Genomic DNA, 26,859 nt, shown 5'->3' with positions numbered 1-26,859 from the left:
TAACTACCCTTTCCTTTGGGAAAGGGGTACTAAAACAACCCTTTCTTTTGTGAATGGGTACTAAAACTACGCTTTCTTTGGGAAAGGGTTTGAAAAAACAACAAGTAAAAGCGTGCTAAGTTCGGCCGGGCCGAATCTTATATACCCTCCACCATGGATCGCATTTGTCGAGTTCTTTTCCCGGCATCTCTTCTTAGGCAAAAAAAGGATATAAGAAAAGAGTTGCTCTGCTATTAAAACGATATCAAGATATGGTCCGGTTCGGACCACAATTAAATTATATGTTGGAGACCTGTGTAAAATTTCAGCCAATTCGTATAAGAATTGCGCCCATTGGGGCTCACGAAGTAAAATAGAGAGAACGATTTATATGGGATCTGTATCGGGCTATAGACCGATTCAGACCATAATAAACACGTTTGTTGATGGTCATGAGAGGATCCGTCGTACAAAATTTCAGGCATATCGGATAATAATTGCGACCTCTAGGGGTCAAGAAGTCAAGATCCCAGATCGGTTTGTATGGCAGCTATATCAGGTTATGAACCGATTTGAACCTTATTTGACACAGTTGTTGGATATCACAACGAAATACTTCGTGCAAAAATTCATTCAAATCGGATAAGAATTCTGCCCTCTAGAGGCTCAAGAAGTCAAGACCCAAGATCGGTTTATATGGCAGCTATATCAGATTATGGACCGATTTAAACCATACTTGGCACAGTTGTTGGATATCATAATGAAATACTTCGTGCAAAAATTCCTTCCATTCGGATAAGAATTGCGCCCTCTATAGGCTCAAGAAGTCAAGACCCAAGATCGGTTTATATGGCAGCTATATCAGGTTATGGACCGATTTAAACCATACTTGGCACAGTTGTTGGATATCATAACGAAATACTTCGTGCAAAAATTCATTCCATTCGGATAAGAATTGCGCCCTCTAGAGGCTCAAGAAGTCAAGACCCAAGATCGGTTTATATGGCAGCTATATCAGGTTATGAACCGACTTGACATAGTGGTTGAAAGTAAAAATAAAATACGTCATGCAAAATTTCAGCCAATTCGGATAGGAATTGCGCCCTCTAGAGGCTCAAGAAGTCAAGACCCAAGATCGGTTTATATGGCAGCTATATCAGGTTATGGACCGATTTGAACCATACTTGGCACAGTTGTTGGATATAATAACAAAACACGTCGTGCAAAATTTCATTTCAATCGGATAAGAATTGCGCACTCTAGAGGCTCAAGAAATCAAGACCCAAGATCGGTTTATATGGCAGCTATATCAGGTTATGGACCGATTTGAACCATACTTGGCACAGTGGTTGGATATAATAACAAAGCACGTCGTGCAAAATTTCATTCTGATCGGACAAGAATTGCGCACGCTAGAGGCTCAAGAAGTCAAAACCCAAGATCAGTTTATATGGCAGCTATATCAGGTTATGGACCGATTTGAACTATACTTGGCGCAGTTGTTGGATATCATAACAAAACAGGTCGTGCAAAATTTCATTCCAATCGGATAAGAATTGCGCACTCTAGAGGCTCAAGAAGTCAAGACCCAAGATCGGTTTATATGGCAGCTATATCAAAACATGGACCGATATGGCCCATTTACAATACCAACCGACCTACAATAATAAAAAGTATTTGTGCAATATTTCAAGCGGCTAGCTTTACTCCTTCGGAAGTTAGCGTGCTTTCGACACAGACGGACGGACGGACGGACAGACGGACGGACATGGCTAGATCGACATAAAATGTCACGACGATCAATAATATATATACTTTATGGGGTCTCAGGCGAATATTTCGAGTAGTTACAAACAGAATGACGAAATTAGTATACCCCCCATCTTATGGTGGAGGGTATAAAAACACTTTCCTCAGAGAAAGGGTTTGTAATCTACCCTTTCCTAAACTAAAACTAAAACTACTCTATTCGTTAAGAAAGGGTACTAAAGCTACCTCTTCCTTTATGAAAGAGTACTAAAACTACTCTTTCCTTTCGAACCCTTTCGTTTGGGAAAGGGTACTAAAACTCGCAAGCTCATCCGCTTTACAATTCCCTGGGATATCTCTGTGGCCCGGCACCCAGAACAGGTGAATTTTGAACTGTTCAGCCATCTCGTTGAGGGATCTGCGACAGTCGAGGGTGGTTTCTGTTTCAGAAATACGTTCTCCAGGGATTTAATGGTTGCCTGAGAAGATATTCATGCCAATCGTCCTTATGACATTATATCTTACCCATTCCACCACTTTCTTAAATGCAAGGATCTCTGCTTGATACACACTGCAGTGGTCGGGTAACCTTTTCGAAATGACCAGTTCTAGATCTAAAGAGTACACCCCAATGCCAACTTGGTCGTTTAGTTTGGAACCAACCGCATAGAAGTCTATGTAACTTCTGTTACCAATGATATCGTAGTTCCAATTGGTTCTATAAGGAATAGTGCAACAGTAATTTTTATCAAAAAGCGGCTCAGGTGGGGTGTAATCCACACTGCCTGGAACATCGGTTATTGTATCAAGAATAACACAGTGTCCGTAGCCGCCACATATCCAATGAGAAGGCTCCCTTAACCTCAAGGCAGTGATCGCTGCAATTAGGGTAGCCACAATGTCCGGGGGCATTAGATGTAGCATTAAATTCAGTACATCAGATGGTGTCGTCCTCAATGCGGCTGTGATGCACAAAAAAGCCATCCTTTGGATTCGGTTAAGTATTGAGCAGTAGTTGGACTTTTGAAGCATCATCCAGCAGACCACAACACCATATAGCATTATAGGTCTGACAACTGCAGTATATGCCCAATACATGACACGCGGTCAAAACTTCCGACTTTTGTCAATAAATGCTATTGCAGGTGTATGGAGCAAAAGTGGCCTTTCTTGCCCTTCCCAAAATGTTAGATTTGAAGTTCAATTTCCTGTCCAGCAAAATACCCAGGTATTTTGCGCTTTCTTTAAATGGAATATTCTCTCCACCCAAGGAGACAGGTTCCACTGTAGGCAACTTGTATCTTCTGCCGAAAAGAACTACTTTTATCTTGCACGGATTTATACCTAGACCACTTTCGGTAGCCCACTTTGCTGTTGCACGTAGATATGGGATCTCTTAGAGTGCTGGGAAACTTCCACTAACCGCAATTGCCACGTCATCACTATACGCGACCACTTTTACGCTTTTTTCGTCCAGAGACAATAATATATTGTTAATGGCTATATTCCAAAGTAGAGGAGACAGTACACCTCCTTGAGGTGTTCATCTGCTGACCCATCTTTTAGGATCCACAGATCTCAAATGCCCTAAAGAATGCTTCAATGTCTCGTCACCACATGTCCTAAGCACGCTGTTCCTTGCCACAGCTATACTGCATATTTGTGCCCTTAGTCATATGAGGGCCATAATGCTACCGATAGTCACACTGCCCCCTACCTACATCCTCTCAGTAGTAGCCTCATTTTCTCATGATCCCAAAGGAAACGACAGTTTTAGTACTCTTTCCCAAAAAAAGGTAAGTTTTGGTACCCTTTCCCAACGGAAAGGGTAGTTTTAGTACCCTATCCCAAAGGAAAGGGTAGTTTTTGTACCTTTTCTCAAAGAAAATGTTAGTTTTATTACCCTTGATCAAAGGAAAGGGTAGTTTTTGTTCCCTTTTCCATAGGAAAGGGTTGTTTAAGGGGTGTTAAGTAACAGCCTTTTCAGAGGGAATTGGTAGTTTTAGTGCCTTTTACTAGGGGGAAGGGTAGTTTTAGTGCCCTTTTCAAAAGAAAAGGGTTGGTTTCGTACCCTTTCCAAAGGAAAAATTTTGTTTTAGTACACTTTCCCAAAGGAAAGGGTAGTTTTAGGACCCATTCCCAAGGGAAGGAGTAGTTTTAGTACCCTTTCCCAAAGGATATACCCTACATATTCCAGGAATACTGGAATCTGTGGGTATGCCTCTAGCGACATGTAAGCTAAGTTTTCAGGACCAAGCCCGAAGGACAACGAATGATAGATGGTCACAAAGAGGGGACTGTGAGCATTCCAAAACTATGTGGCCTAATCTAGAATTGAAGAGGTCTACTGCTTTGCTGTCATTGGCTAGAACAGACGTCTCAGTCATTGTGTCCGTCATAACAGGTCACTGTCTAATCGGAAAACATGTTGACAGGGTTGCCAGCAATGACTTTTGCAGAAGCTGTAAGGACATCGAGGAAGAAGAGTCTATAGAACACCTTCTGTGTGTGTCCCGCACTGCCAGTCAGAAGGAGTTCCACATTAGGTTCTCTTTCTTTGAGAACCTGTCTGATTTAGCAGAAGTGAACAATCGGAAGTTATTGGACTTTTTAAAGCGATATGGATGGTTCAACGGTAGGAACTAGAAGGCATCTTCCTTCTTCTGTTCCTGTGTTATCACAATGAACGGAAACGTCTAAGTGAGTCTGATGACAGGCTGCCACTTAAACCTAACCTAACCTAGGCCATGTGGTGATAAGACATTGTAAAATTCTTTAAGTCAAAGCTGTCTTTCGCCAGATTTGAGCCATGAAAGGGGCATAGAGTAAATAACGATAAGGATTTGGAAGCAATACGAAATTTTTCACTTAGATTTTTTTATTATTTAGAGCGCACAAGAAGCTGATTGCTAGCTTAGGTGCATTTCCATTGCGACATGGGCTGTACCCCCTTTTCACCCCCTTTTCAACCTAACCTAAAATCTCTGAACTTCAAATTTCGACAGCATTTCCAATGTTTTGGTTATTTCGAAAACTTTTTTCCTTTTTTCAATCTACTCCAATATTCATACATTCATGTTTCAATATCCTTTGTGAAAACAAATACAAGCAGCCATACATAAATTAAACTATAATAAAAACACCAAAAATTCCAAAACATACATTCACAAGCACACACACACACACATACATGCAGACACCCATATGTAAAGTGTGTGTAGGAAAATTTTTAAAAGATGTAACATTTTCTGGAATTTATTTAGAAACAGACAGCAAAGCCACAAAGTGTTGCTAAAGTATTGGAACATGTGTGTGTGTGGCTGAGTGTGTGTGTGTGTGTGTGTCATAGTTTTAGTTTTGTTCTTTTCTGATTGTAAATGTATTTTTTGGAAAACAAGCAGCTTTTCACACAAGTGAATTGTTGTACTCTCCCACGAAAACACACAACCTACACTTAGCCTTATGTACTTTGTCAATGTATTTTTACTCCCAATTGCGGTGACACAGATACAAAAGGAACATGCTCTGGTTACATGTTTCCTTTGCTTCGCATGCCAAAGGATTTGTTATTATGCGCAAATTTTATGTCCACAAATATTTGAATTTTGGTGTTTTTTTTTCTTTCTTTCTTTGTATTGTGTAATGTTTTCGATTTTTCCCATCAATGGTGATTGAAACATTTGGTATTTCAATATTTGTTTTTTAACAAAAGAATGATTTTTTTTTTATTTGTATGAAATGGAAAAATACGGAAGAAAGGACAACAATGTTGAGGCTGGCCAACAATGAGTTTGATGAATCCTTACAAAACATCAAAACAAGGAATAAATACCAATCGGTTTTGCTTATAGCCTATAATTAGGAAAACATTTGACTTAAGGACCCCCTTTAGTATTCATGTCAAATATGAAATCTTAGCTGAGCCAGTTGACAACAGATGTCCCAGGTGAAACCTGCCAATGATGGGGCCTATAACTCGGGACCTGTTAGACAATGCAATTGCTATTTGTATCACAAATAGTCGTGTAGTTGTACAAGGTGCTAAATTCCGTTCCAGAGCAATTCACCGTCATAAGTCCTTTCACATCCTTGCCCAAGTATAGTTCAAGTTGACTTCAATTTTGGCCAGTTAACACATTGCGGACGGTCGGACTTATGGATATAGATTTTCTTCATATACCACTCATATTGTTCTAGTTCATGGACCCCCACTTGCCCCTTCCAACCAACCATTCATGCATTGAGGAGGTCAATGGAACGGTTCCATCCTATAGCTCCCCATACACATAAGTGTTACATGGAAAACAGTTGGCTGGGCCAAAATTAATGTATTAATTAAGTGGATGTGGCTTTATACGTTTGCTCAATTATGAACAAGACAAACAAGAAAGGGCAGGCCTAGGGTAATGAGGGTCATTCATAACCATAAACATCTGCAGGGGGTTTCCTTATGCGGTAAAATAGCAAAAAAAAGGAAACCTTAATGCCACTTAAACATTGCATATCATATACACTAAGGGCTTCCAGTGAAGACGTCACAGAGTGGCAATGGAATTAGGCAAGTCAGCAAAATTTGTCAATAGTACATAAAGGAATTCTTAACTAATCAACTAATGAAAAATGAAACTAAGGAAAGATAAGTAAAAGCGGGCTAAGTTCGGGCAGGGGCGAATCTTTTATATCCTCAACCATGGTATAAAAGCCTAATGGATAAGCATAGCTATGTATAACAGGTTATGAACCGACATGGGCCATACTTGGTCTGGATGTTGGAGACCATAGGAGGAGTCATTGTGAAAAATTGCAGCCAAATCGGATAAAAGTTGCGCCCTATAGGAGTTTAAGAAATACAACCGGAATATTGGTTGATATGGGAGTTATATCAGATTTTGAACAGATTCAGGCCACATTTGGCACGTACATTAGAGGTCATAGAGACAGTAACTGTACGAAATTTCAGTCAAATCGTATAAGAATTACGCCCTCTAGAGGGCGAAGTCCTGTTCCAAATTTTAGCCAAATTGGATGAAAATTGAGGCTTCTAGGGACTCAAAAAGTCAAATCTGAGGATCGGTTTATATGGGGGCTATATCTGTTTATAGACCGATTCGGATCGTACTTGGCATGGATGTGGGAAGTCATAACTCAAGTCATTATTCCAAATTTCAGTCAAATCGGATGAAAAATGAGGCTTCTAGGGGCTCAGGAAGTCAAATCGGGGGATCAGTTTATATGGGCGATATATCTGGTTATAGACCGATTCGGATCATACTTAGCATGGATGTGGGAAGTCATAACTCACGTCTGAGGCTTCTAGGGGCTCAAGAAGTCAAATCGGGGATCGGCATATATGGGAGCTATATCTGTTCAGAGACCGAATCGGCTCATAGTTAGCATGGATGTTAGAAGTCAAAACTCAAGTCCTCGTTCTAAATTTCAGCCAAATCGGATGAAAAATTAGGCTTCTACGGGCTCAGGAAGTCAAATCTGGAGATTGGTTTATATGGGGGCCACATTTGGAACGTACATTAGAGGTCCTAGAAACAGTAACTGTACGAAATTTCAGTCAAATCGGATAATAATTACGCGCTCTAGAGGGCGTAACAAGCAAAACAGGTTAAAGCGACCTCTATAGGGCGTAACAAGGAAAATTGTGCTAAGTTCGGCCGGGTCGAATCATGGGTAACCACCACCATGGATTCCGCTAAAAATTTACCCTTATATACTGAGTTTGTATTTGATTTATTTTGGCCTCAAGAAGTCATATCAGGATTCAATACTTAAGGGAGCCTATATCACTGTTTAAGCCGATTCGTATAAAACTTGGCACTGATGTTCTAAGTCATGAGATAGGTTTTAGTAGTCCTTGTTCCAAATTTTAGCCAAATTGGATGAAAATTGAGGCTTCTAGGGGCTCAAGAAGTCAAATCTGAGGATCGGTTTATATGGGGGCTATATCTGTTCAGAGACCGATTCGGATTATATCTAGAATGGATGTTAGAAGTCAAAACTCAAGTCCTCAATCCAAATTTCAGCCAAATCGGATGAAAAATAAGGCTTCTAGGGGCTCAGGAAGCCAAATCTGGGGATCGGTTTATATGGGGGCCACATTGGCACATTTGGCTATATCTGTTTATAGACCGATTCGGATCGTACTTGGCATGGATGTTGGAAGTCATAACTCAAGTCATTATTCCAAATTTCAGCCAAATCGGATGAAAAAAGAGGCTGCTGAGGGCTCAGGAAGTCAAATCGGGGGATCAGTTTATATGGGGGCCACATTTGGCGCGTATATTAGAGGTCATAGAAACAGTAACTGTACGAAGTTTATCTGTTTATAGGCCGATTCGGTTCATACTTGGCATGGATGTGGGAAGTCTTACGTCTGTGTTTCAAATTTCAACCAAATTGGATGAAAATTGAGACTTCTATGGGCTGAAGAAGTCAAATCAGGTATCGGTTAATAAGGGGGCTATATCTGTTTATAGACCGATTCAGATCACACTTGAAATGGATGTGGGAAGTCATAACTCGAGTCTTTGTTTCAAATTTCACCCATATAAAATGAAAATTGAGGCTTCTAGTCAATTGGGGGATCGGTTTATATGGGGGCTATATCTGTTCAGAGACCGATTCGGATCATATTTAGAATGGATTTAAGAAGTCAAAACTCAAGTCCTCGTTCTAAATTTCAGCCAACTCGGATGAAAAATGAGGCTTCTAGGGGCTCAGGAAGTCAAATCTGGAGATCGGATTATATGGGTGCCACATATGGCACGTATATTAGAGGTCATAGAAACAGTAATTGTGCGAAATTTCAGCCAAATCGGATAAGAATTACACCCTCTAGAGGGCGTAACAAGCGAAACAGGTTAAAGCGACCTCTGTAGGGCGTAACAAGGAAAAACGTGCTAAGTTCGGCCGGGTCGAATCATGGGATTCGGCAAAAAATGTACCCTTATTTACTGAGTTTGTATTTGAATTATTTTAGCTTCAAGAAGTCATATCAGGATTCGATACTTAAGGGAGCCTATATCACTGTGTTAACCGATTCGTATAAAACTTGACATTGATGTTCTAAGTCATAAGATAGGTTTTAGTAGTCCTTGTTCTAAATTTTAGCCAAATTGGATGAAAATTGAGGCTTCTAGGGGTCAGGAAGTCAAATCGAGGATTGGTTTATATGGGGGCTATATCTGTTCTGAGACCGAACCGGATAATATTTAGCATGAATGTTAGAAGTCAAAACTCAAGTTCTCGTTCCAAATTTCAGCCAAATCGGATGAAAAATGAGGTTTCTAGAGGCTCAGGAAGTCAAATCTGGAGATCGGTTTATATGAAGGCCACATTTGGTACGTATATTAGAGGTCATAGAAACAGTAACTGTGCGAAATTTCAGGCAAATCGGATAAGATCGAATAATTACGCCCTCTAGAGGGCGTAACAAGCGAAACAGGGAAAAGCGACCTCTAGAGGGCGTAACAAGGAAAAACGTGTTAAGTTCGGCCAGGTCGAATCATGGGTAACCACCACCATGGATTCCGCTAAAAATTTACCCTTATTTACTGAGTTTGTATTTGAATTTGGTACTTAAGGTAGCCTATATCACAAAATTTCTCTCAAATCAGGTGAAAAAAAATTAAAGAAGGATGTCGAAAGGCCTAACACATCTCACTGTCCCAAATTTCTGCGACATCGAACAATAAATGCGCCTTTTATGGGCCCAGAACCTTAAATCGAGAGATTTTGTCTATATAGCAGCTATATCCAATTCTGAACCGATCTGGGCCAAATTGGAGAAGGATGTCGAAGGGCCTAACACAACTCCCTCTCCCAAATTTCGTCGACATTGGGCAATAAATGCGCCTTTTACGGCCCCAAAACCTTAAATCGAGAGATCGGTCTATATGGCAGCTATATTCAAATCTGAACCGATCTGGGCCAAACTGGAGAAGGATGGCGAAGAGCCTAACACAACTCCCTCTCCCAAATTTCGGCGACATCGGATAATAAATGCGCCTTTTATGGGCCCAAAACCTTAAATTGAAAGATCGGCCTATGTGCCAGTTATATACAAATATAGACCAAACTGGGCAAAATTTAAGAAAGATGTCGAGGGACCTAACGCAACTGACTGTCCCAAATTTCGGCGACATCGGACAATAAATGCGCCTTTTATGGGCCCAAAACCTTAAATCGAGAGGTCGGCCTATGTGGCAGCTATATCCAAATCTAAACCAATCTGTGCAAAATTTAAGAAGGATGTCGAGGGACCTAACGCAACTCGCTGTTCCAAATTTCAGTTAAATCGGATAATAAATGTGGCTTTTATGGGCCAAAGACCCTAAAACGGCGGATCGGTCTATAAGGCAGCTATATACCAATCTTGACCGATCTGGAACAAATTGAAGAAGGATGTCGAGGGACGTAACGTAACTCACTGTCCCAAATTTCCGCGAATTTGGACAATAAATTTGCCTTTTTTGGGCCCAAATCCTTAAATCGAGAGATCGGTCTATATGGCAGATATATCCAAATCTGAACCGATCTGGGCCAAATTGAAGAAATATGTCGAAGAACCTAGCACAACTCGCTGCCCCAAATTTCTGTAAAATCGGATGATAAATGTTACTTTTATGGGCCTAAGACCCTAAAATGGCGAATCGGTCTATATGGCAACTATACCCAACTTTCAACCGATCTTGGCCAAATTGAAGAAATATGTCGAAGGACCCAGCACAACTCGCTGTCCCAAATTTCAGTAAAATCGGATAAAAAATGTGGCTTTTATGGACCTAATACCTTAAAACGGCGGATCGGTCTATGAGGCAGCTATATCCAAATCTGGACCAATCTGGGCCAAATTGAAGAATAATGTCGAGGGACCTAACACAACTCACTGTCCGAAATTTCGGCGACATCGGACAATAAATGCGTCTTTTATGGGCCCAAAACCTTAAATCGAGAGATCGGTCTATATGGCAGCTATATCCAAATCTGGACCGATCTTGTCGAAGGACCCAGCACAACTCGCTGTCCCAAATTTCAGTAAAATCGGATAATAAATGTGGCTTTTATGGGCCAAAGACCCTAATTCGGCGGATCGGTCTATATGGCAGCTATACCCAAATCTGTACCGATCTGGGCCAAATTGAAGAAGGATATCGAAGGGTCTAATACAACTCACTGTCCCAAATTTCAGCAAAATCGGATAATAAATGTGGCGGATCGGTCTAAATGGGGGCTATATCAAGATATAGTCCGATATAGCCCATCTTCTAACTGAACCTGCTTATGGACAAAAAAAGAATCTGCGCAAAGTTTCAGCTCAATATCTCTATATTTAAGACTGTATTGTGATTTCAACAGAGAGACGCACGCGCGGACGGACATGGGCAGATCAATTTAAAATGTCATGAAGATCAAGAATTTGCATACATGTATACTCTATGGATGTTACAAAGGGAATGACGTGGTAAGAATACCCCCACACGTTGGTGAAGGGTGCAAAAAATAACCTCGAAAAGTCTGTATGTTTTCCATTCTATGCTTCTCTGAGTTCGGTTCAGGTCTGCTAACGCATCTACTCCCAATTAGCGGAATCTTCTGCCCTCTAAAGACGGCCATTGACATAGGAAATACTTGAACGCCTTGTCGTCTTTTCCACTTTCCCAACACAGGCTAAGCTTGCTGCAACTATTCTGCATAAGTATGGGCATACTGAAATTTCTCCTACTTGCGCTCAGTATTGGCCTCGTCTGACTTGATCAGTAGAGTGACTTAATTAGTATACCCCCCTCCAATTGTGCTGGCTATGAAAAATTCAACGAAACGGTATAGATCGGGGCGAAAATAAAATTGTTTTGGAAACATTATGCAGCATTATGCATCTTGTAACTTGGATCGTACTGTCTTTGATCATTATACTCTAGCGTAGTAGTGGCAACAACCATTTTACGACATACAGATGTCGCTTGAGAAATCTGTATTCTCTGGGAAATTTTTCATTAACAAACACAGGGTGACAAAAAAAAAACGATACATTCATTTGGTTCTGCTACTTCTATTTGTTGATAAAGTACGCAGTTATCAAAATGAAGCATTAATATATACAATTAAATACATTAAGGTCGGCATGCATTTAAAACAAAATTTTCGTTGCCATAAGAAGTGCATTGACATATCATAAGCGAAATTTACGGTTTGCTTTATATTACAGGGTGACATTGAAGGCGTCAGATATTTCTCTTTGTTTCATTGCAAGAAAACAACTGTTTTGATCATATTTTGGGCGACTTAATGAATTTATTTGTACATAGCAACGCTAAATTTGGATATTCCTCTCCTCTTTGCATGGACAGAAATCAGCATAGCTGCAGTACCCTGTACTTTCTCAATCATCCTGCGAAAGGTAGAGTTGTCCCAGTCACAAAGCCACACCAAACATCCGTAGGTTAGAATCGGCCGTACAACTGCCGTAAACCATCTCTAGCCAAAGCCATAGAGTTGCGAAAGGAGTAGATCGCTCTTAGTACCCTTTTGACCCTTTCATTGACATTCCTTCTCCAGTTATGTTTCTGGTCAAAAATCAATCTATGTCCAAAAGGGTCGTCAAAGTTGAGTCACCCACACCAAAATTCCTCTCGATGTAGCCAACTACATCAAGAAAAGCTCTTTTCAAGAGACCGACCCTTAATGTAAATAAGCTGATAGCTTCATACCAGTGAAGGGTCCCTATGCTGAAGTGCAGTTTGCGGGGAAAATTGCAACAAAAATAAAATATTTGCTCTTTTAATTTTGGAGCCATATTTTTTTTTTGAAAAAAAAATCGAGCCAATTTTTGAAAGAAATATTCGTCTGTGGCTCTACTTTCAAAAAAATTTCGGCTGCGGTTTTATTTTCAAAAAATAGTTTGATTTTTCAATAAAATCGAGCGAAATCACCTCCACGAAGTAATTCCTAGGTAACGCCAAAGATAGCAGTACATGTTTTTCACATATGCACCTTTTTTTAATTTTTCAAAAGGGGTTCAAAATCTCTGGATTGATGTTTGTGACCTTCTCACCTTATTCGTATTCTACACAAAATTTTTATTTGAGCATCATATTACCTAATTCCATACACTACCACTTGATGAGGGGGAAAGCCCAAGCCCAAAAACCTGACTTCATTTTCGGCTTCCTGGGGTCAATTTATGGGGGATGTGCAAAAATTGGATTTTTGTGCCATTTTTCCCGTCAATTGCACTTTTGCCATCTTTGGGCAGGAAATGGCTCGGTTACCGCGCCTTCGGAATAAAAATCATTGGAAATTCCAGCAAACTAGTCGATACGTAATCCAGTCACGCCAAGGAGTAATCCAGTCACCCCAAGGAGAATTCACCGCCCGAACTATCCTCACCTCTGTTATCATGTCCTCAATCACAGACATTGTCTTGCCCTTGTATTGTATCAGAGGAACGCCGACACCGACCCATCAACATCGACCCACCAGCTTCTTTGAGAACTCTGGAAAGAGCGTAGCAGCCAGCAGCTCGACTCAAAGCTAGACATCGTCCAGGTTCCGTTATCCCTAAGAATACTCCCAATAAGTTTCAGATCTTTAGAAAGCACCCTGGGAACCTGGAGGACTCATTCACTCCCTCTATCGACTCACAATTACAGACGCTTGGGGTGCTCTTGGATCCTTAGAAATCACCCTGGAAACCTGGAGGACTCATTCACTCCCTCTATCGACTTGCATTTACAGACGCTTGAGGTCCTCTTGGATAATTTCACTTTGCTCATGTACTTGTTTCAGGATTCTCTGTATAGATCCAATTCACTCTTGTATGACTACATACAAGAAAACTAACCGGTCAGTGGTAAGCATTGCAGGTCCATTGTAGACTCGTCAGCTGAGCGAAACACAGTGCCAAGGCTGTCTACACAGTTCTCAAAGATACAACTATTATTAGGAGGAAAAAGATCTTCCTTTTTCGGTATATATGTTTTATTTTAGCCCTATCCAGTGCAAGTCAGATCGATTAATGTTGATTTGCCCTATATAGTACTAAAATATATCACAGCAATAATTACATGTTGTCAAAGTAGTATCTTCTGAGCATTTATCACAACAGAAATCCAAATTATCTTCTTATTGTTATTGTTATCTACCACAGCCTAGAGCCATCAGTGGCGATCTTCATGATAGGGTTCAACACTACAAAATTGAGCCTATAAATAGAGCAACGTATTAGATGGGATAAAGTGAAGTTCTTTGACTTTTATGCATCGAATATTTATTTACAGTTTTACTTATTATCAACTTCATCGATAAATACAAATTTTATTTCGCATGTGTCACCCAGTAATTCTTTGCCTCACGTTGGCACCACTATTATCGGCTTTGTTCGGCTCACACAATCACGCATCTGCACAGAAACAACAAAGTCGATGCCAAATCAAAATAACGGTGTAATGAGAGAATAACAAACTAAAAGAATAGCAGAAAAGCAAAAGAAAAGGCGAATCTTGGGTGAATGAAGTAAAGAGTGAGTTGCCATATTGTTCCCTTTGCGCACTAAAGCCCCAATAGCTCCAAAGGAATAATATTTTGTGCTTGTTCGCCGCCACCATTCGAAAACAAGAATCAGTTCGGAATTGAACGGCAAACGGGCAAGAAAACGAAAAATACGATACGGTGGCACGTCACGCGACGCGTCGGGCAATATTAATTAATGAAAATTCTAATAAAGTGTTACTGTTAACAACTTACTAGCGTTTCAGGAAATAATTTTATGAAAATATAATAAATAATTTATTAATACTTTTTGGCCAAGCCTAAGTGAAGTGTTTGTGTGTGATTCTTTTTAATTTGCATGGCCGAATTTCATGAAAAGAGAATGTGAAAAAATCTGTCTGCTGTCAGCTTTTCTGCTGCTGCTTCTTATTCGCCAATACAATACAACAACAAATATAACCAAAATAAAACGCAAAGATGAAACGAAAATAAAAGAAAACAAAATGCTAAAAAGGTGTAAAGTGAAAACGTAAATAAACCAGAATAAACAAAAATAAATTGTTGTTAAAAATATATTTTGCAGCGGCATGTGTTGAAGAAATATTCAAGCTTATCAAAGAAAGTAGGTAACAAACAACGACTATAGCGCAAATAATTCCCCTTTCACATGTATAGTAAGAAGGCAACAAAAACAAAAGTAAGCAATTCATTAATTAATCGAAAACAAAAGTAACAACAACCACCAGCCGAAAATTAATTCAATGAATTCAAGGTGAATGTATTCCATGATAAACGGACTGATAGAAAGACAGACAGACCGTCGAAACGATGCTGTGGTGTGTGGTTTCTTTGCATTTATTTACCTCTATCCCATCAGCATCATTATCATCGACGTTTGTCTCCATGTCTGTCTGTTCGTTTGTCCGTCTGTCTATATGTCTCGTGGTTGCTGCTTTGGCTGGCTGTATTGAATAGAGTTGCCATTGGCTGATGTAAATGTGTAGAAATATTTGGAAAAAATCTCAACTAAATGTTTTGAAATATTTTTTAATCTGGTTCTTGGTCCTTTATAAAAAAAGAAAATTGCGCTGTATTGTAAAAAATTAAATAATGAAAAAATATTAAAATAAATTTTATGCGGGAAAATGCACTTAAATGACCCCAGGATGACGAATATGAAGCAAATTTTTTGGTCTCGGGTTCAGAGAGTCCCAAAAGTCCATCTTCCATCCAAGTGCTATATCGCCATATGGACAATATGGTACTCTAAGAAAAATTAGCTTTGCAAAAAATTAGCGTTTGGGAAACACTCCAGGACTAGCCACCAAAAAAAAATCGTTATATTCATGTTTCTGTGTCCCTTTTAAGGGGGCATGCAAAAAATGGATTTTTTTTAACGGCGCTCTCCTGGTTAAGATGGAATATGAACATTTATTCTCATGATATTCCGGAGTGATGAGAAATACCATAGATAGAGTTCCGCCACAGAGCAGTTCAAGTCGATATAATGGGAAAAGGTTGGAAGGGGAAATCAAAGCAATTGAGAAAGACGAAAGGAACTTTGAGCTCCGAACACCCGTGGTCATATGTAGTTATTACGAAAAGCCCAGCTGAGAGCTACCTATCGGGTCCACAGGTTGTGGATAGTGGGATGCTTCGTATACGGAGTAGCCGCAACTGCAGTGGCTGACAATTAGCGGTATGGAGTGGAGAGTCTCAGTGAGAGGTAGGGCGGCACCGGCTCTTGCTTGAATACTGAGTGCCTATGATGCTCGATATGACTAGGCGAGTTTTTTTGGTGCCTTTTAATAACCAATTTCTTAAGTGACACAAACTTAGGCAAACAATCTAAACAAACCCCGGCACCCGATAGCTGTGAACACTACACAGGCGAGGACATTAAGGTCCAATCTGTGTGGTGTTCATTGCTGTCACGAGAAGCTTAGCGTCCACAGGTTGCGGATAGTGGAATGCTACATACGGAATAAGTGTAACAGCAGTAGCGGAGAATCAGCGGTATCAAGTCTCATTGAGAGGCGGGCGGCACCGGCTCTGAAACAAATAGTGAGTGCCTATGACGCTCAACCGGCCCCATGAAATATCACTCCAAATCAACAATTAGAATATGGCTCTAACGGGTGTATGGAGAAAAACAAAGATACTTTTGGGCGCATTTTCGTCTCTTTTGGCCTTTTTCATGCTGCTAGTGGGTGCAGTTTATGATTTCTTCAAGCAAATCCAAATTTTTCGAGTCGAATTAGGGGGTAGCATATGTTGTGGCAATGTTCCATTTAACATTGGTGCACTTTTTAAAAAGCTGGGACTTAAATATATCCATTTTTCAAAATCCAAAAATATTTGAAAATTTTTGTAAATTTTTTGCCGCAGTCCATGAAAGTTTCTTCCGGTCAGTCTTATGAGACATCAAACAATACTCCAAAATGACAAGAGGTATGTCAGCCCTTTCACAACCCCATTATACTCCAGAGCAGCAATTGTGTGCTTGCATAGAAATCAGTCACGTAAAAAGGAGTTTACTTAAAATTCGGCAAAACTGCACTTTACCTTCGATTTCGCTGAAATTTGGAGCGTAGATGCGGGTTGACCGCAGAAACACGTATCAGATATCCGTTTTTGGGGCATAGGCCCCATGGGCCCTTCGAGGGGCCAAAAACCTTCTCTTGGATGATAGTGGACCAACCTAGGCAATATGTGGATGAAATGAAAGGTAAAGGGTGATTTTTTTGAGGTTAGGATTTTCATGCATTAGTATTTGACAGATCACGTGGGATTTCAGACATGGTGTCAAAGAGAAAGATGCTCAGTATGCTTTGACATTTCATCATGAATAGACTTACTAACGAGCAACGCTTGCAAATCATTGAATTTTATTACCAAAATCAGTGTTCGTTTCGAAATGTGTTCATTCACCGTAACGTTGCGTCCAACAGCATCTTTGAAAAAATACGGTCCAATGATTCCACCAGCGTACAAACCACACCAAACAGTGCATTTTTCGGGATGCATGGGCAGTTCTTGAACGGCTTCTAGTTGCTCTTCACTCCAAATGCGGCAATTTTGCTTATTTACGTAGCCATTCAACCAGAAATGAGCCTCATCGCTGAACAAAATTTGTCAAAATTTGAACACATTTCGAACCGAACACTGATTTTGGTAATAAAATTCAATGATTTGCAAGCGTTGCTCGTTAGTAAGTCTATTCATGATGAAATGTCAAAGCATACTGAGCATCTTTCTCTTTGACACCATGTCTGAAATCCCAAGTGATCTGTCAAATACTAATGCATGAAAATCCTAACCTCAAAAAAATCTCCCTTTATTATCGAGCAGATTACAAACATGGCAAAACAAGCCTAAAAACTGGACCCGGGAAGCATCTACAAAGTCTTGCGAATTTTGCACCTTGTTAACATAGGCAATATAGTTATCAAATGAATAGTACCAAGGAGTAGATGAAAGATGCCAAGGAGTAGCTTACGATAGGTATGAAGGAAAGAAACATTTTCCAAAAAATTCACGTGTTTTTTTTTTGAAATTTTTTTCTTTTTAAAAGAGCTTCAAATATTCTGTCTATCGTAATCTTCTCATTCGTAAATTTCATTTGATACCCATAGTGCCTATGTTACCTGGGTTAAAAATTCTCAAGACCTCTTAGGTCCTTCCCGGACCAATTTTAGGACATTTTCCTTCCAATATTCTTTGCCTTATCCCCGCAAGTACTTTGCAGTGACTCAAAAGGTGTTCGACACCGTCTCTTTACCACAAGTCTCGACCTGTCTTCAGCGAGACTTAAAAGACCTGATGTTCCGATTACCTATTAGAATTTCTATCAGCTTTTTAAGCTGCAGATTGTTTAATGAAAATCTCGGCCACAGAGTCTAGCCAGTCTGCACCATTTAACATCAGTCAGTGCACCATTTAACTATTCATCTTAAAAAGCTTCGGACCCAGGAAGAAGCTCGCATAGGTTTGGGTAGCATGATCAGCAATCATTGGATATCGATTATTGGTTCGCTAGGCAGACTTCTCATTTCACGTTAAACATTGATGGTGCCGGACCCAACAACGCCTTTCCTACCCCACTTCCCAACGATTTGAAAACGGTCTTTGGACCGACATCAGTGTTATTATTGGACCGACACCAGTGTTATTATTGTGGCCACATATTTGAATGTGGATGCTACCTCCACAAGCTATAAATTCCAGCGTCATAGTTAGTTATTCCGTGCCGGGAATCTAGTGCCGTTTTACTATGCATGCATCTCCGCTTTACTGTCCATGCATCGCTTAAGCCTCAAAATTGTCTTCAGGGTCTTCAGCTTCAATCTCGATCTCGGATGGACCGACACCAGTATTATTATTGTAGCCACATATTTGAATCTCCCTCTTGCCAAACAGAGGATAACGAAAAGAATTGCGTCCTATATGGGCTCAAAAAGTAAAATCAGGAGAAGGGTTTAAATGGGAGGTATATCAGGTAATGGACCGATTCGAACAAATTTGGCACGCATGTTGAAGGTCGCATTATAGGTAAACAAGTTCTTTGCCGGGCATCTCCCTCTAGCCAAACAGAGGATACAAAAGAATTGCGTCCTAAATGTAAAAAAAGTAAAATCAGGAGAAGGGTTTATATGGGAGGTATATCAGGTAATGGACCGATTCGAACAAATTTGGCACGCATGTTGAAGGTCATAGGAAAAGTCATTGTACAAAATTTCAGCTAAATAGGATAAGAATTGAATCCTCCAGAGGCCCATGAAGTATAATCGGGAGATAAGCTTATATGTAAGCATGTTGAAAGTCATAACAAAACACCTCATTCAAAATTTCAGCCGAATCGGATAAGAATGGAACCATCTAGAGGCTCAAGAAGTCAAGATCCATTACTAGTTTACATTGCGGCTATATCAGGTTATGAACCGGTTTGGATCATACTCAGCACAGTTGTTGAAATTCATAACAAAACAACCCATAAAAAATTTAAGCCACCTTGGATAAGAATTGCACAGTCTAGAGGCTCAAGATGTCAAAATCCCAGATCGGTTTATATGACATCTCTAACAGGTAATAAGCCTATTTTGACCGTACTTAGCACAGTTGTTGGAAGCCATAAAATACCTCATACAAAATTTTAGCAAAATCGGATAAGTATTGCACCGTGCAGAGGCCAAGATCGGTTTATATGGTTCCAAGATCGGTTATATATGGCATCTATTTACCCATTTACAATCCCAACCGACCCATATAATAGGAAGTATTTGTGCAAAATTAAAACGCCTAGTTTTACTCCTACGAAAACGCTCTGTCTGTCCACAGACAGACGGACGAACATTCCACTTGAAATGTCATGGCGAATTCTATGGTGGAGATTATAATAAAAATTTGTTGAAAACGGTTCACCCATTGAGACTCATATTGCGGATATGGGCTACATAACCGCTTAGGAATTCTTTGGCAATTCGAAGGTACCCAGATTCAGATTTGTACACTGTTCCAAATATATACTTTTGATTTGAGTTTTGTTTCATTTAAAATCTAGAATGCGATTATCGGATCATATGACCGCTTATGAAGTTTTAGGAGAGGCCCTGTCCCCAAAAATTTGCATTTCCAATACGTTCCACCCACATTAAAAGATTTCTTGTTTATGCAAATTAGTGTTTGGAGAAGCTTACCCCACTAAGACATCGAAAATTTAAGTAACCTATTTCCGCCACAGAATTATTTTACAGTATCTCTGATATTTTCCAGAAAATCCTAAAGTTTTGTCTAGAAAAACAATTTTCAGCATTTTTTACACAATTTTCCTCTTTATTGCTTAGCAAACCTAAAATGAGTAACGGCAACCCTAATTGTGAATGCGTTCTTTTTTTATTAGTTTTGGCGTGTGGTTTTATGAGCTCATAAATTCGATGCTGAACAGCTGTTTGCGCAAAAGATTAAAAAAATATCAAAGTGTTATTTAAATCAATGACAAACCATTCCATGATAAATGAGCGGCTAGTAATTTCTTTAATAGTTGGTCTTTGCGCGGTCTTAACATTCATTGTCGGAAAAAGTGTTCAAATTAAAAAGGTACATATACATTGGTGTGTTCCTCAAATTGCTAAATTCTTGTTTGTCTGCTGCTTGCTTTTTCTCCCCTTTCTTTGCATCATCATTCTCAGATTTTCATTTATTTTGTTGTGTTCTCGATTTTCTTAAATTCTTACATACTTACATTGCGTGTTGGTTGGTGGTGTGTGCTCAGCTGTTTTCTTACATTACTCTTTGGCTCTAAACTTCGTGCATTACATTTTGAAGCCAGTAGCAATTTGCTGTCGTTTTTCGCCGTAAATGTTGCTGGTGTGATTTTTTGTTTTTAGTTTTGTTAATTTTTTTCAATGGCCTTTGAGACGATGGCGTTGCCTCCTTCCCCACACCAAAATGCAGAAAAATAACAAAAAGTCTGTGTGTATGATGATGTGCGTGTGTTTGTGTCTCTTGTGGGGGTGTTAAAGAGTGAATGTTTAAAGATTTTCGTCATTTGCCGTTTTAAACATTTGATGCTGCTGCTGCTCTTCGCCACCTTTGTAGTGTTTTTTTTTTTTTTTTTTGAAGTGTTTCACCAAATTTTTCAATATGATTTTTTTGGTGTTTTATGTTTTGTTTTAATTATGGATGTTTTTTTTTGATTTCTTGCTTTGCCGGTTTGCTTGTATTTCCTTTTGGCTGTATTTTTTTAGATGTCTGTACGAAACGCTAAAGGCTAACGACTCTTTTCTGGTCTAGAGCAAATTTAGAATAACTTTGGTAAAATGATTTAGGGAATCATAAATTGAGATCTTTGTGAAGTCGGAAATTTTAAGCTTAGTCTTTATGGGAAAAATTTATGGGTATTGCATTTAGTCGCCGGAGATTTTTGGCCCACAATGGCATTGAAATGCTGTTCAGACGAAAGCCTTATAAGACAAGTCGTTGAAACTGCTGTCCGAAGAGTGTTAAGCGGAATGATATCTCAGCTTATAAATGAAACCTCTTACGTATTGATGTTTTGATTGGAATCAAAGATATTAAGTTGATATACGATCCTTGGTTGAAGCAGAAAGTAGTTAGGAAGTGGTTCGGAAGATTTCATGGGGACCTCGCTATCTCATGATCATTTATATGCAACTGTTTGAACCGTTGAATATTTAAATCGAAAAGGTGCCGTTACCACAGTATGATATGTTTCACCTATCCTGGGAAAGGCACATCACCGAATGGCTACTCTGTTGGCTGTTGGTCCGCGCCGGGTTAGAAAAAAAGGCATTGCCATGCTTCTGTTCGGTCTGTCATAATCGAATCTATCATTGGTGGATTTCCGTGAGTTATAACCGGTGCATGGAGTTGATGCACTTTTGATGGAATACACGGCTCGTGCGTTGATTCGTGCTGATTACGTTGCTGGGTGTTACCCCATCGCAGTTTGCAGTGGGTCACAATCGTCGTCAGCACCACTCTGCCTGCATATTGTCATGCAGCTGCCCGAAAGTGAAGCATTTTTACAATTTAATCGCAAAGACTACGCAGCGTTATGGACGAGATTTTAGATTTTGAGACAGAATCATATTGAGACAAAGGTGACCAACACTCGATTTCTACTGCAGTCGGGTTTACGTACTGGGATCGATCCAAGGTTACTCCTGGCCAAGGACTGCAAATTCTCCGCTAATCAGCAGGTACAACAACAGCAACCTGCAGTTTGCATAGTTGTCATGGGTTAAATGTGCTAAGACAGGAACCCGCACTAAGTGAAGATGGGCATTTGGTTATCGTTGTTGTTGTTGTAGCCACATTTTGATGTGGAGGTGGCGATCCTCGTCAAGCCCCTTTAGGTTCCGGTCCTAAGGAACGATCGCCGAGGGAACAGGGTGGCCATTGGATAATGGAAGGCGCCAATAACTCGCCTTGTGTAGTGAAAGTGACCTCTATATTCCTGCTAGATTCAGGAGCTGCCTATCAAAGTGCGCCGGCGCTTTAAAACGCCACAGACAGCAACATTTGTTGGTTTGTTTGCTGGCGCTCAATAGTGCCTAGCAAGAGTTTCTGCATTAATTAATGCAAATGAAAATGTTAGTTAGTTTCTTCTAGTCAGCCAATACTTCGGCTATTCAAACACGATTGAGTTTATTGGCATTTTCTCATACTTATATACAGGGTACATAACGGTCAACTTAATCCTATCCCCTTTTCTATTAATATCCTTAAAAATAAATAAATAAAAAAAATATAATAAAAATTTCATTTCTAAACAATAGATTGTACTAAACAGCTGTTGACTACTAAACAGCTGATCTGACTCAAGGTATACTTATTAGATTAGAACTAATGCCTATGATGCTCACATCGAGCATCATAGGCACTCTGCCTATGCGCTCTGGCGATTCGATTTTTAAGTGTAATTTTCACATACAACTGGCGGCTACAAATGTTATTCGCTCTCGGCTGGAGGGACTTGTTGGCGATGTATTAATAAACCGGTAAGTTGCTTGTCGTTTGGAAGCCTTCGATAAGTTAAGGATGAATGTGAGAGGCGATGGCATGCTAAAAATGGTCTTGTCATGATGCTCGAGTATCGGAATTTGTCCAACAATTATTCGAAGAACTAGTGCCTGAAATGGGGAAAGAAAGATGATTAGTTCCAATCCTTTCTAGGTTTCAGTAGTGGGATCTCAGCTTACATTCCCGAAATGCGTATCATCAACTTTTTGTAAATTTTTCAACTTAGCTTTAGAGAGGTAGTGGCTTAATTGCTTAGGCTTCTGGAAAGGGAAATTTGCCCATGAACAGGGGCAAACTTCCCACATATCAATGAGTGCTATCCAATTCAATTTTAGGCTCAGTGATATAGGAACTCTTTTTTTATGTTACATAATAGCAGAAAAATCTGGCGTTTCGCTTCGGATCAGTCGCTTGTACATCCCAAAGGAACTTAGGTTTTGTTAACCCGCCTACGAGGGTTTAAGAGAGAAAACTAGTCAATACCGGCGCCGAAGTTACAGAGCTTCAAGTGATCCGGCCATGAATTCTGCTTCTCTGACTACACTAGGAATTTTTAGATTCAGTTTCCTGATTCTAAAGTTCATTGGATTAGGAAGTACTCACTTCAAAATCGCTTCGGGTCGCTCATACATCCCAAAAGGAACTTAGGTTTTGTTAACCCGCATACCAGGGTTTAAGAGAAAAAAGTAGTCAATACCGGCGCTGAAGTTACAATGCTTCAGGTGATCAGGCCATGAATTCAACTTCTCTGAGTACACTAGGGATTTTTAGATTCAGTTTCCTGATTCTAAGGTTAATAGGATTAGAAAGTACTCACTTCAAAATCGCTTCGGATCAGTCGCTCATACATCCCAAAAGGAACTTAGGTTTTGTTAACACGGGTATTAGGGTTTCAGAGAGAAAATTAGTCAATACCGGCGCTAAAGTTACAGTGCTTCAAGGGATCTGGCCACGAATTCAGCTTCGCTGACTACACTGGGGATTTTTAGATTCGATTCCCTGATTCTAAGGGTAATAGAATTAGAACGTACTCACTTCAAAATGCCTTTATTTTTGTGCTCCAGTTTGATTCCCTATAGCCATATTAGGCTCTTGCTGTACTTCTAAAAACGTTCCCCTTGAGACTCTTCCGTTTGAGATCTTGTAGAGGTGGGAAGGAACGAATTCGTACTCTGCTGCCACAAACCCATTATTTGGAAGGGGAACTATCAGATATTTTACACCATGTTCAATGTCAGGTTCATAATCTTCTCCTGAAACACTTTCCATTGAGACTAACACTGTCAACAGGGTATACGTGCTCCTAAGGAGGTTAGGGAAGTGGCGGTCCTCGACACTTGGTTCTAATATCTATTTTACTAACAAATACCTTGCGTTTGAGCCCCATATTATCCTGACTAGGTTACAAGTCCATTGGAGGATTTTTGGAGGTTTGGTCCCCCTCAGAAACTTGATTCCATATTTCAAGGTAAGGATCGTACTCTAACTCTAAAAGCTTCCCCGTTGAGAGTAGCATTGCTATGATCGGGAAGTTTTGAGGTGGGTATTAACCCCAGACACAAATTGTTTTATTTCTGTGGCATACTCGTTCTAGATTCTTATATGGCTGATCAAATTATTATAAGGGTGATCAGTATACGTTCCCGTTTGAGATCTTATAGAGGTGGAAAGGAACGAACTCTGCTGCCATAAATCCATTATTTGGATGGGGGAACTATCAGACACTTCACACTATGTTCATGTCAGGTTCGTAATTTACTTCTGAAACACTTCCCTATGATATTCAGACTGCCATAAACAGGCTTCACGTGTTCCTAAGGAGGTTAGCGTTGTTGCGATCCTCGATACTTGGTCCTAATTCGTATTCTATTCTCAAATACCTTGGGCGCCACCCGGCCTCTCACTGACATTCTCCGCTCCATACCGCTGATTGCCTGCGACTGCAATTGCAACTACTCCGTATGGAGCATTCCACTATCCGCAACCTATGAAGGCGCCCGGAAGTTCGCAGCTAAGCTTCTCGTGATAACAACTAACACCACACAGATAGGAGCCCAAAGTTACAGCCTGTGTGATGCTCATAGTTATCCCTTGGCGGGTTGTTGTTGCAGTTTGTTGTGCTCTATCTTTCGTGTGCTTGTTGTTGCAGTTTGTTGTTGTCTATCTTTCGTCTGCTTGATTCTCTGTTGAGTGTCAAGACCCATGAACCCATGCGATTAAAATGGGGTACGTCCACAGGGATCTGGGTCTGAGTCGAGTGGGTCTGGCTGGGCAGTTAAACAGCTGAGGGATAAACGTCTTGCACGTCGGCATCAATCCTTGCTCTGTAGGAGTTGAGGCGGCTGCATCTGCCGGAACATAACGATTCAAGTAAATAGTTTAAGCCGTTGTTGAGTCTCAACGTACATAGAAACAAAAAATAAATAACAATTTGATTTTTTTTTATACATTAAAGCAAGATACCAAAAATTCTACACCTTCCTTCCGTGTTTAAAGACTATCCTCCAACTAATTCGTGCACATTTGTGCATATTACGGCTACACATTTAGTTATAGTTGTGGTAGCAGTGTGTCATACACTGAGGCGGCAGCCCTTGCCGATGAAGAACTCCATCGCGTCAATCCGGTACGTACAACCGGCTCCCATGGGATTGTTTAGTTATAGTGATTGAGTAAAGCAGTATACTTTAATTTTTACATATTATATGCGAGTTGCCAAAGTTGTTTTTCGCCGTTGCCAACAATATATAATTAACCCCCCCCCCCCCCACACACATTTTGTAAACCATCAGCTTGAAATAATTAATACAAACACCGTATACAACATAGACTCTAGCCGAAGCACAAGCAATTTGCTGACTTACAAAAACACCCTCACCAAACAACAATACTCTCACCCAACAACAACACTCTCACACAACAACAACAAACAATAGGGTTAAACAACACCCAATAGGGCCATGCACATCACTCACCTTCACAACACCCACACAGCAATATTGATCTCTATTATCATGCTTTTTCTCTCGCACATTTTACTCTCAGCTATCTAATGCTCTCACAATATGGCATTGCATTCACACATATAACGGATGTTTGAGTCGAAAGCAACAACAAATTGCCGTGATTGTTCTTCATATTACTCTATTGGAAATGAAAAATCATTATTTTTAATGAATATTCTTAATGAAAATTAATTGAATCATGACACATAAATTAGTATAAAGTTGAACATTTTTGTCAGTTTCATTCGATATCAATATTTTGAACAACTACTAAACAAATTGTAAAGAAGTATGCAATCCAATGCAGAAATTGACATTTGCCGTTGGCAACTCAACTGAAGTTGATTTGCAATCCATAATCGACCTATTAAATTCGTTTGATATAAGTGAATCCTATTAGCCGTAATCGTTACCACAATTTCGCCTTTGTAAAAACCTTAGTAACCTAAGCACATGTCCCCTTTTATCCCCTAAAAGTATTCAACCACATGGGTATGGGTATTTAAAAAAAAAATTAAATCAAAATAAATTCCTTTCGCTGCTAGCAGAAACTTGAACCAGCTGTTAACCTTTCTCTCGCTTTGCATTTCCGTTTCCTTTGTTGTCAAGCAATTCCTTTGGCTTTTTGGTTGACAACCCTTTTAGTGCAACTTGATTTTATTTATTGAGTTTGCTATAAATTCCACAGGCTGAATGTCTGTCCGTCCGTTAGTTGCTTATTTCGTTCGCTTTGGGATTGTCTGCACTTTTTGGCTTCCACCAAAAAAAAAAGTCCTTTGCAAAAATATTTCATTTTAAACGCAAAGCCGGAAATAAACTTTTTTCCAAATGTTGATGTCTGTTGGTGCATTCTAGGCGTTCTTTTTTTTTACAACTAAAGAAAAATAAAAAATGCAACACATTTTTAGTTTTGTTTATGGTGCTGCAGGGATTTATTTTCGTAATTTCATTCACTGTAGAAAGAGAGAGAGAGAGAGTTGAGCTCGGAAATTCCACAAAATCCTTTCATTACTATTCCCGCGCTTAAACTCAGCACATAGCAAGCAAAGGATTTTTTCTGTAATATTTTGATTTTATGAAA

The 26,859-nt window shown here is 39.8% G+C and overlaps 1 protein-coding gene across 6 annotated transcripts in view; it reads left to right on the top strand.

The window, feature by feature from the left end:
• The window catches only part of LOC106086560 (heparan-sulfate 6-O-sulfotransferase 2), a 425,451-nt gene that overhangs the window by 34,955 nt on the left and 363,637 nt on the right, over positions 1-26,859 (top strand). For 2 of the 6 annotated variants that reach the window (XM_013251290.2, XM_013251288.2), the window contains exon 1: positions 14,405-14,851. The exons of 1 other annotated variant lie outside the window; for it this stretch is intronic. The gene's annotated coding sequence lies outside the window, so the exon portion shown is untranslated. Of the gene's footprint in view, positions 1-14,404; positions 14,927-20,661; positions 20,715-26,859 lie in introns of those variants that run through there. 3 more of the 6 variants (XM_059362372.1, XM_013251289.2, XM_059362373.1) reach the window with 3 other exon arrangements.

The sequence above is a fragment of the Stomoxys calcitrans genome, chromosome 2 (genome assembly GCF_963082655.1).
Source record: "Stomoxys calcitrans chromosome 2, idStoCalc2.1, whole genome shotgun sequence".
NCBI lineage: Eukaryota > Metazoa > Arthropoda > Insecta > Diptera > Muscidae > Stomoxys > Stomoxys calcitrans.
This window is presented reverse-complemented; position numbering and strand designations above follow the sequence as displayed.